This window comes from Bos indicus, chromosome 21, assembly GCF_029378745.1.
Source record: "Bos indicus isolate NIAB-ARS_2022 breed Sahiwal x Tharparkar chromosome 21, NIAB-ARS_B.indTharparkar_mat_pri_1.0, whole genome shotgun sequence".
Classification (NCBI taxonomy): domain Eukaryota; kingdom Metazoa; phylum Chordata; class Mammalia; order Artiodactyla; family Bovidae; genus Bos; species Bos indicus.
The window spans coordinates 19,977,920-19,988,143 of NC_091780.1; positions in this window are offsets into that span (position 1 = coordinate 19,977,920).

Here is a 10,224-nt window from a genome sequence, read left to right on the forward strand (position 1 = left end):
CTCTGGGCCTCAGTTCCCCCACCTGGAAAGCAAGAGGTTTGCCCGAGTCTCCCAGCAGCCCCTCCTCCACTCTAATCTGTGAGCCTGGACATGGTGCCCCAGACAGATCACAGCCTGGATGTGGCTGAGCCCTGCCTGCCCAGCAGCCAGGCGTGTGGACTGGAAGACAAGGAGCCAGGAAGGTCATGGCCGGGACAAAGGAAGGAAGGAGGAGGTGCTGGAAGGACAGGGAAGGAAGAGGGAAGATGGACACCAGAGTGACAAGGATAAGACATCTCATAATTGGATGATCCTGTCCATTTACTCATCAGAGCCTCAGGTTCCCCATCTGTGCACTGGGCTTATAACCTACTATGTGTCAATTAAATGAATAGAAGCACATGAAGGACTCCTCAGAGGGTCTCTGACAGGGCATTCTCAATCCATGTCCCCTACCTGTTCCCCTCCCCGCCCCCCTCACAGAGGACCCGGAAGGCCCTGGCCCCCTCTGGACATCAGCACATGCAGCTTGATTTGCTGCAGATCAGGGGCTGCAAACCAGCTTGCACTGCAGGTGGACTCTTGATGTGTTCGGTTTCCAGCACAGTGTTTTTATGAAGAAATGATGTAGAATCACTATTTCTTTCCCTAAGGATTTGGAAGCGGCAGTGTTTTAATTTCACATGAAAATTCAGACTCCCAGCTCCTTTGGAAGCCTCAGGAGGTCTGGTGTCACCGGGCTGTGTGTCCTTGAGGGGCTGGGTGGGGGGCGCTGGAGCTGATGTGGCTATGCTCTCTATATTGTTTTCCACTCATATCTTCGTGTAGTTTTCTCTATTTCTCTTCTTCTCCTGTGTAATTGACATAAAGCAAGTCTATGATCATCTCACATGTCCTGATTTCTTCTCTTGGGCATGACCAGGCTTCCTGCCTGCTCACAGGAACGTCCACCCCTCCATCCAGGGAGCATCTGTGTCCTCAACCTCATGTACAATCTTCAACACAATTCATATGTTCTGAAATATGTAGACATGTGTGTGCATAAATGCACATGTTTGTAGGGCATATCTGTGTTTTTTTTTCCATTTTATACACGTGAAAGTATGTCATGCACAGGGCCTCCTTCTTTTCCACCACCCCTGACAGGTGCAGCTGGTCCTCTCCAAGGGCCCTAGTCCTCTCCAGGGGCCCTAGTCCTCTCCATCCCCTTTACTTGTTTCCTTCCCTCCTGGCTCCTGTGGGCGTTTGGACTGACTCCCCTTCTCTAGATCAGTGGACCCTCCCCTGTGAGTCTCAGATGCTGGGGGACACAGGAAATAACAAGGGGACCTGGGATCCATGTGACTACCATGCTCTAGAGTAGGTCAGCTAGGTTTTCTGGTAATTTATAAAAATATGAGAGACTATATTTTCCAATTTTTTATTTATTTTTATTTCTTAGGGCTGTTGCATAAGGTTACCATGAGCTTGGTGGTTTAATACAAGAGAGATTTATTTTCTCACAGTTCTGGAGGTCAGAAGTCTGAAATCAAGGTGTCAGCAGGGCTGTGCTGCCTGTGATGCTCCAAGAGGGTCCGTCCTTGCCTCCTTTAGCTTCTAGAGACCCCTTATCTTGCACCCCCCCCTTAACTCCATCTCTGTCTTCATGTGCTCATCTTCTCTCAACTCTGTGTGGGTAAATCTCTGCGTCCTTTCTCTCGTAAAGACACCAGTCACTGGACTGTGGTCCCACCCTCCATCCAGGATGATTTCCATCCCCAAATCTTTAATTCAGTATGTTTGCATCACCATGCTTCTATATAAGGCCACGATCTGAGGTTCTGAGTAGACATGAGTTTCAGGAGGACCCTCTTCAACCCATTACAGTTCTCTCTCCTATCTTCCTGTCTTTTTTTTCACGGTGTCTTTTTCTAATGTGTTTATCATTAGTGTATTTGTTTCTCAAAGTGTATCGGTTTGCTGAGTATTTCATATTGGTGTGTATTCACTGGAGTTCCTGGGACTCACAGCAGGTTGATCCCTCACGTACTTTGTCATTAAACTGTGAGCCCCCTTTTACAGGACTCGCTTTTCTGGGAGGGTCCTGACACCTTTGTTGGAAGCTTCACCCAGAATAACTGCATTTGCTTCTGCTCAGGACCCTCCAGGCCAAACACCTGCTGGGTGCCAATTGTGTTAATTTCCAGGTTGGCATTGTTTGACCTCAGAGGTCATGTATATTTGGGCCCATTTCACCGGAAGTGAAGACTTAGATTTTGCTTCTCTTGTGGAGACTTAAAAAAAAATCCAAAACTCCTGTCAAGGTGGGTATTAGCCTTGACCTTTCCTCTTGCTGAAGGGCATGGTTTTCCTTGTCTACTCTACCTCTGAGGTTGTGAAGAATGTGGTCGTGTCTTTAGGGAAGTGTCTCAGCTCCAACTCGTTACTTTCTGCCACCCCAAACCTTATTCCTGACCCAAGTGGGCATATAGACCAGCCTCCAGTTGGCCAGGGTCAATTCTCTCTTCTCCCTCCTCCCACACACAAACAGCAGTCACATTCAATCTGCCATTGAAACTTCATGAGATTCTCGAGCAAATCATATAACCCAAAACTCTTCCTCACTTCTTTGCTTTGTTAACCTTTTTATATGTCCTTTAAGACTTGACTTTTAATCACCTCCTCCAGGAGGTCTTCCTTGATTCCAACAACTCCATCTCCGATTGCTTCCAGAGTGACACTTCTGGGAAGTAATCTGATGTGGGCAGCTCCTGGGTCTCACATGAGCACAACAGGTGAGGTGGGAGGAAGGGAGGTGTTGCAGGAGCAGCAGACAGGGCTCAGTGTAGATGGACCTGGACACCAGAGACACAAGTAGGATCTTAGCTGTAAGTGATGAGGCCTCGCTGACATTTTCTAAGGAGGGGCTGATCCATCAGAGGCCCACTTGGAACTGACACTCTGGCTGTAGGAGGAAAATGGGATGGAGGCTGGCCAAGAAGCTGGACGGCCAGTTTGGAGGCTGATTGTAGAGCCCACATATGGGATGATGGGCCTTGAGCAAAGACACTTCAGGGGTGGAGGGCAGGGGCAGATTTATGAAATATTTGAGAGCAAACATTCAACTGGTCTTGATGAGGGGAGGGGCCATGATTACTGACACTTGATGCCCCAGGGACAGCTGTAACCTCACCTCTCTCTTCTGCTCTCTTAGCATCTTAGGCTCCGTCCCAGGTGCTCCCAGCGCCTCGCCCCTCCCTCTGGGCACCACCCATTGAGTGTGCTCTGGGAAGGGAGGCTAAGAAAGAGGGAACCAGCCGGAGCTCAGGGAGGCGGCCTGGGCTCCTGCCTCCTCGTTTCCTTGAGGCCCCTCCAGATACACGTGCTGTTCCTCCACCTGCACCTGAGGCCCGGCTCGTGTGCTTCTAGAGGGAGAAAGTTTATTAAGAAATGGCTCTCTGCCCACAATTCACCAGGAACGATTCTCTGGAGTGATGGTCCCCCTGCTCCTCAGCCTCCCATCCGTCCTTTTCTCCCTCCTCCTCCTCTTCCATTGTCTGAGGGTCTCAGGTCCTCAGGACTCCAGCCTCGACCACCTCTTCTCTGTACATCTTCTAGTCCTTATCCAGTCAGATGGCTTTAAGTGTTCTAGGCACTGGACAGAGAGCAGAGAATGGAACCAATAGTTTCTTCCCTCACGAATCCTACTTATCTAGATGAATAATATGCAAACAAATATATAATAGCATGTTATCTGGTAATAAATATAATGACAAGGGGAAAAGAGGTGAAGAGGCACTTTTTGGAATGTGGGGAGTAGATAAGACTGCTCCATGGATGTGACATTTAAGAAGATGCTGAATGAAGTAAATAGGCAGAATGATGACAACTCTGCAATTCCTGCCTCCAGAGCTAATCTCTACTGAGTACTAGAGTAGAGTTACCTCCTGAATGCTCAGCTACCTCCCGAGTTCTCCCTCTGAATCATGCATGGCACCTCACACTCAACATGTCCAATCCCACTTCTTGAAACTCCCACCCCCAAAACACACTGATCCTTTCACATCTTTCTCATTCAGTCAATGGCAGCAGCTTCACAGATGCTCTTTACAAAATACGTGTGAATCCATCCTCTCTTCATCTTGAGTCACCACCTGGTCCAGGTCCATCCATCCTCACTTGCTCTCCTGCCATAAGCTTCCTGCTAATGACTGTCTCCATTCTTTACCTCAATGTCTGCTTTGGACTGAACTTAACTAAGAAAAGTTTTCAGGCTTCTCTTGGCTCCCTCAGGTGAAACACACTTTCCAAAATATCACCTTGAAAGCCCTGCAAGCTCACACCTCTTTCTACCTCTCTTGCCTCTTTGCCTCCCTCCCTCCAGTCACTGAGAACTTCTAATTCCTCTTGGTCATTTCAGGGCCTTTCCATTGACATGTCTACACATCTCCCAACCCTGAACTGAGACCAGAGCTCAGCCTGGAACATGGCAGTCCTGTGCTCAGTCAATGATACTCTAAGCCTCAGTTTCATCATCCAGAAAATAGAGATAATTAACACCTGCTTTTGGACATGATGGGCTCTTGATCAGACCTGCAGAGAACATCTCTGGCAACTTCAGCAGAGAACAACTGTACTAGAGAGCTGCTGGGTAGCTTAGAGAATTATTAGGGTGGGACCAGGCTCAGAAATAGGCTCAGACCAGGAAGGCAGGAGCTAGGCAGCCAGCGCACAGCCAAGGGAGCTGGTCCAGGCACCATGGCCATTGGAAGCACACACTGGATGCTATTGCAGGCCCCGCAGAAGGAAATGATCTGATCTGTGTCTGTTTGTCACCTGCTCCTTAGGTGTGTGTCCAAGCCCAGGTGTGTCAGATTAATTATTATTTACCTGCCCTTTTATCTTTCTTATTGAGGTTCAGGCCCAGTGTTTCCCCAAAACTCACATGGCGGGGACATCCTCTAATATAGGGGGGAGTTCACATTCTCAGTGATTCTCCTTCATGGAGATGTCCATTATACACGACCGTGATGTTGTTAGGAGATTAAATGAGATAACACAAAACCTAGTGATTCTGTAACATTTCCACTAAAGACAGAATGTAACCTGGTCAGGAGGTTCAACCTGGATCGTGAGGCTGTGAGGTAATATTCATAAGCCTATATTATAAAGTCATATTCATTCAACAAATACTGCTGTGTCAGCCCAGTCCAGTGCTGGGAATATAGTCATGAGTGAAAGAGGCAAATGCTCTTCCTGGTGCATCTATATTGTAGTGTTTATGTTTGAAGCCTCAGAGTTAACTTGAAGCTGAATGTAGAGTTTTGCATTCTATTTTACAATAGGTCATAATATTATACACATAACATATCAGGCCTGTTTCAGCAAAAAAATAACAGCTTCCTACAAATGGACTGGGGACTCTGTCCCCCTCTTTGCTTGATGATGCAGAACCCTCTTTCCTTACATGCCTGTAAGGAGCAAATTTTTGACACCAAGAACAAAGCTTCAAACAAGTTTGTGGAGCGGGAAGAGGAGAAAGCAGGCGTGCCAGGGTCCTGTGGTGGGGGGAAGAGGTTGAGATGGTAGAGGGATCTGGGTCTCTGCCAGCCTCTGCAGGGTCCAGGAACAGAATATTCTGGAATCCCTCCTTCCGCCTGAAGCACCAGAAAGAAACACAAACTCTTTCTTCTTAGAGATTAGCATAAGGAGTGGCCCCAGCCTAGCAACGAGAGTGTTACTGGGGGCAGTGGTCTGGGCTGATGGGCAGCTGGCCCTGGCTCAGCAGGGACATGGACCACTGCAGTCACCTGGTGGCCTGAGGGATGGCGTGCTTCGGGCAGCAGTGGGCAGCTGGGAGCCCGAGGGTCAGGCGGGCTGCAGCTGGGACCAGGGGAGTGCCTTCCCTTGGCTGTAGTGCTGAGAGGGTGTCATTTGTCCTAAGGTTTGTCAGGGTCAATGTAGGGAGGGAAGGATGCCCAGAGGGAGCCCACTCCGTGAGCTGCCCAGATGGATGGTTTCTGAGAACTTTGTTGCCTGAGGAAGCTCACTCTTCTTATAGACAAAGCACTGGAGGGATTTATGGAAACAGATGCTGGTTGGAGTGGAGGTTGAACAGATGGGCCTGAACAGAGCTCCTGTCATCACCTCCCAACCCCTGGTCAGAAGCAGATTCAGAAAAGAATCTCACCAGCCCAGCCTGGCTCCAAAAGAGACCTCAGATTACAGCTCACAGGTTCTGTCAGCTGACAAAGGGCCCTGAGGACTTGGGCTGCAGCGGGGCTGCGGTGGACACAACAGTTACAAGAGGTCACACGTGTTGTGCTCACTGCAGGTCGAGCTCTGCTGTGGATTCATTTGTTCCTCCCAGCAGCCCCTGAACTATGCACTCTGTGTCCCCATTTTCACAGCCACAGAAAGGTCAACTGGCCAAGATCACACAGACAGGAAGTGGCAGAGCTGGGGTTTGAGCCTAGGTACTTGGTTCAAGATCTTAAACTCTCCCTGGATTTGGCATTGTACCTTAGACCCAGGAGGAATGGAGTAGCCATTTCTGCAGCAACAGCACTCTGACTAGGTGACTTATTTCTATTTCATCTTCAGAGATATATTTATTGTCATCCCCATTTTATAGATGTTGAACTGAGGCCCCAAGACTACATTATATCTTTTGCTTAAGGTTACACAGTTACTCCTCGTCAGAGCCTGGAATTCAAGTCTGGCTTCCTGCAAAACTCAGCAGGTACTAGAACCTCAGGAACGGCTGAGCCCCTTCCCTCTTCTCTTGGGTCCAGGAATAATCTCCGGGCTCCTGTGTGTCCTGGTCTAACTGCAGTGCCCCAAGCAGAGGTCCTGCAGCAGTGCCCTCATCTCAGCCAGACCACTTCCAGTTGACGAGCCAGCCAGAAAATGCCAGAAAGAGCGTGGAGACCTTAGACCCTGCCTTCTCCTCAGCTCATCTGCCTCCTTACACCCACCTTGAGACAGGAGACAAACACACAGACAAGGGCCAGGATTGGCATCCTGGACTGGTTCCCAGGGCAAATAACCAGGTGCCTCATGCCCCGGAGAGAAGAAATCCTCTTCTCTTCACTCAAAGGTAAATTAGGGAAGGCTATCTCCATGATTACTCCAAGAAGCTGCTCCAGAGCCAGAGAATGGGAACATCTGTGCCCCGGGCTCTGATCTGGATGTGGCTCAGGCCAGTCTTGGGGAGTGGGGGCGTCAGCTGGAGTCACGCTGCCTGGAGGAGGCTCTGGCTGGCCGGCTGAGGAGGGAGCCTCTGGCCACTGCCTCGGGAGACAGAGATCCCAGGCCAGGCAGGGAGCAAGGGTAGGGCCTGAGGCTTGGGCACCATGGGGCTTCTCCATCAACTGTGTGTGCTAAAGGGCTGGGGGAGTCCTGGTCATAGCAGGTGGGCTTGGGGGCCGCAGCTCCCCCTCTCCAGCCCCTGGACCCAAGGCACCTCCCTTCCCTCTGCCTTTGGAGACAGGCTTGTGTGGGCATCTCTCAGCTCCTCCCCCAGACTGTCCATCAAAGTTGAAGGGAACATGGAAACCATTTGCCAACTATCCCTCCCCTGACCCTTCTTCTCCAGTTGGTATAGTTTTCAAACTTAAATTTTATTTTCTTGAAAAGGTAATATATTTACATGGTTCAAAATAAAAATATTCTTTTAAAAGCCATATATTGAGAAACCTCACTTCTACCTGTGGCTCCATCTACTCTCTCTTCCGTTCCTCTTCCTGATTAAGACCAGGCATCTGCTCCACTGAACTCATGGGGGTCCTTTCTGTGTTTCTTGAAGCAAACCAATTATATAGATATCTTTATTTTTATTTGTATTTCTCTCCCTATTATACATTTTAAAATAGCATACTATATATCTTACTGTTTTTACTCTGTATATACTGGAGGAAATATACTGTATATAAGGAGGAAATATCCTTATCATTATTTGAGAGCATCCTCATTTTTTCATACTGTTTAGTATTCCTTCTTCTGTCTACACAATAGTTTATTAACCACCATCCTAAAGATGAACATATGAATCACTTCCAATCTTTCCAATCTTATTTTCAAATGAGATCTTGAGTGGGAGTCTGATTCAAGCCAGATTGCTCTGGTTCGAGAAAATGCGGGGTGGGCCAACACCCTACTTGCAACCCCACCATCTCACTAGAAACCAAGGTCTCCAGAGGACATAGCTTAAAAACCATGATTTTAGCCTCATTTTACTATTTTATAAACAGGAAACTGGAGCTCAGATCAGTGATGAGACTCATCCATGCTCATGAGTTATCCTGTGGCAGAACTGAAACCAGAAACCAGATCTCTTGGGCTCTGCTCTCCATCCAACTCATGGTTCATCTCCAGGGAGACCAGACCAGGGCTCTGGGGCCACTTGACTGGAGGCAGGACCACATGTGACTGTGGACCCCAATCTACCTCTTTCTCAGTCTGGGTTTCCATTTCCTCTTCTACTATTTCACATCAGTCCCTTTGTACTCCCAGCAGAAAAGATCAGGAAAAGGCGGCGTTGGGAAGGACCAGGGTCTCTGGCACCCCTCCCCCATCTAGCAGATGAGGAAACTGACTCAGCAGCAGTGAGTGCCCTCCTCAGGGGGACGGGGCAGGTTTATGCAGAATGAGGGTGGACGGGGCAGAATCCCAGCCTGGAGCATGCTGCGGCCATGTTTGTCACAAGCAGCGTGGGGCCATGGACGGACAGCCGGCCTGGGGACAGGGCACCTGGTCCTGACTCTGACTCTGCCACATGCAGGGTGACTCTGGACACGTCCTGCCCCTCCCTGAGGTCCATCTGCTCCTCCTCTATGACAAGAGGGTTGGACTAAGCAGAGGACCTTTCTACTCTCTTTTGAGATCCACAGTGAGGGGACTGGACCGCCTTGGAATTGTGACAAATGACCCTTAACCCCCCAGCAGGGGGGATGGAGCAGCCGCCTTCATGAACCATGAGGCTTGGACCGTGAGCCCCTCAGGTGGGCCCACCCTGGGTGATTCTTTTACTAAAGCACAGAGGCATCTCCATTCTCCTGGGAAGTGAGGTCCCAGGGCTGTGTTCCATTTGATTCAGGAAATATAAGAATATGATACTCCTGCACAAAAACTTGGGTGTATCAACGTGTTTGTCAATGAAAAATTAATCAATAGTCAACTTAAGAAAGAAATAGAAGTTTTATTGGAGCCAACTGGATGAGTATATCTGGGGAGACAGTCTCTCAGGAAGCTCTGAGACCTGTCCTGGAGAAGCAAGGAGGAGGGCAGGATGTATGTGATTTGGGGACACACAGCTTGGTATAGGTTACTGCTCTTCATGAGGACCAGGTATCTTGGGTAATGGTTTTAGTGCTTTTCTGAATATGGGAAGATGCAAGAAACTGGGCTCATAAAAAAATTCTTCTGAAAATATCTAACTATCTGAGGTGTGGTTCTCACACTTTTCCCAGAGAAGTACATTATCCTGATTTTCACTCTGAATTCCTTCCGGGGTGGATTGTAGATCAGCGACTGCAGTGGTTAATGACTTGTTTCTCTTTTTCAAAAGCATATATTTTATTTATGGATGTGGCTAGGCTGGGTCCTAATTGCAGTATGTGGGATCTAGTTGCCCAACCAGGGATCAAACCCGGGGCCCCTGCTTTGGGAGTGCAGACTCTTAGGTACTGGACCACCAAGGAAGTCCTGGCTTGATTCTTGTAGAACTGGGTGGTCGGCAACATTCTTTATTACACAATTCCCTTTATTTCTGTCTTAATTTCAGCCAAGGTTTAGGAGACGTTTTTCACCAATTTCTCCCAGGGTGCTAGGAATGCTCGTTCCCAGGTCAGATGGGGATTTCACTGAAGGCCACTCACATGCTATTACTCACCCTGTCCTGGCAACAGTAGGACGGCTGGACCACCTGTCTTACAATTCTTACAAGTCTCTCAGTTCCAGGAGATGGTTTCCACTTGTTGCTTCTTCTCATGTCTAGAATCACACTACTACAATCATGGATCTTAGAGAACTATATATTTCATTTCAAGTAGCCAGTGCTAATGTATGCTTAGTCACTCAGTTGTGTCCAACTCTTTGAGACCTCATGGACTGCAGCTCTCCAGGCTCCTCTGTCCATGGAGATTCTCCAGGCAAGAATACTGGAGTGGTTTGCCATGCCCTCCTCCAGGGGATCTTCCCAACCCAGAGATCGAACCCTGGTCTCCCGCATTGTAGGCGGATTCTTTACTGACTGAGCCACCAGGG